The sequence below is a fragment of the Corvus brachyrhynchos genome, unplaced genomic scaffold (assembly GCF_000691975.1).
Source record: "Corvus brachyrhynchos isolate BGI_N302 unplaced genomic scaffold, ASM69197v1 C11955363, whole genome shotgun sequence".
NCBI lineage: Eukaryota > Metazoa > Chordata > Aves > Passeriformes > Corvidae > Corvus > Corvus brachyrhynchos.
In genome coordinates this window covers 1-1496 of record NW_008245823.1, presented here as the reverse complement: position 1 = coordinate 1496, position 1496 = coordinate 1, and the positions used below count along the sequence as shown (strand labels likewise).

Here is a 1496-nt window from a genome sequence, read left to right as displayed (position 1 = left end):
TGCGGTATTTTGGCTGCAATTGTACATGTACTCCGAGTTCTTTTAGCTACAAAAAATGAAGTATGTCAAGAGCAGTATGTGATTACTGAACAGTATATAAAACTACCTTTCTTATCCCAAGAATCTTACTTTATCTCTGATCTGAAGGAAGCCACGTGATACATTCAACAGTTACTCATTCTGCTCTTCTTATAAAGAGAACTGTAAGATACAGACACTCTTAAATTTGCTTTTTCTTATCAAGTGCCACATGTATGGAAGACTTTGGGCAAGATTTCTGGACATTCTGCAACTAATACACTACACACATTTTCAAGTCTTTAAGTGTACTGTTTTTACTAATTTACTTACAGCCATCATTTAGAATTCCACCAGTGTCAGTTTAGAGTTCCTTAATGCTTTTAATTGCTTTTAAATTAAGAAGCCTTTAATTTGCTCAAGCTAAGACTCAAATGCACTTCCCCAGGCAAATCTCCTGTGCTGCATCTACAAAACCTTTGATACTAACAAAGTACAGATAACACAAGTACTGCTGCTTTGAACAATGATCTAAAAAATGAAATGTTTCTACCTCACAGCATGTCTGTTTAAAGAGAGATTCGATACTAAAATGACTTACTGTGACTGTCCCACTCTAGAGCTTCTCTACTGTTAACTTTGTGCAGTTAACACAACAGGCCATGATAAAAAGGCTCACCAAAGTGACCTCCACTGCTCATTTCTTCCACTCATTTCCACAGTTTCCCTGTAAGGGTTTGCACAGGGGGATGGGGCACAGATGCAAGGATCCAGCACAGCCAGGATGGCTTCAAGTTTCAGGGCTGATTAACACTGGGATTTAGGACAAAAAATTTCAGTATCATGAAGTAACTATCGAGTCCTGAAGTTCATATTCCAATGATAAGACATTTAAAGCAAAATTAGACACTTTTCCTGCCTTGCCAGAAGCACAGTGTTCTCATTCCATGACACCAGACATCATCCCTAAGCTGTGTGAGAACATTTGTGCTGCACTGAGTTGCCCACTGGGCATTCTTAGGTGCTTAAAATACCATAAAAGAACAAGTCACCTCTCCTGCTCATTGGCTATACAGAAATAAAGTTCTTTTGCTCACAGCAGCTCGGTGGGCGATGTGCCATGAACCTCCTAATTGTGCTGGCTATAACAGATACATCCATGGGGACAGGATTTTTATGCTAGAAATCAGAAACAAGACTTGATTAGTTTGGTCACAAACTGTTGTTTATTGAATGGTTCTACACTCAGTACAGAGATACAAACCGTGCCTCAGGAACGCTCACAGTCCAAGCCAGCATTTCACCAACATATTCCTGAGAAAGATCAGAAGTTCACATTCAAATAGAATTTTGCAAGTTTTGTTAACATTTGGGTCAGACATAATATATCCTAAATTATAGAATCAGAGAATGGTTTGGGTTGGAATGAACCTTAAAAACATTATCCAATTCCAACCCCCTGCCATGGGCAGGGACAC

The 1496-nt window shown here is 39.1% G+C and overlaps 1 long non-coding RNA gene across 1 annotated transcript; it reads right to left on the bottom strand.

Moving 5' to 3' along the window:
* Positions 1 to 341: 341 nt before the first annotated feature.
* LOC108449441 lies at positions 342 to 1490 on the bottom strand. The gene is made up of 2 exons (XR_001865603.1): positions 1116 to 1490; positions 342 to 831 (listed from the first exon to the last, which is right to left on the bottom strand). It is a non-coding gene; the product is annotated as an uncharacterized LOC108449441 (long non-coding RNA).
* Between the last annotated feature and the right edge of the window lie 6 nt (positions 1491 to 1496).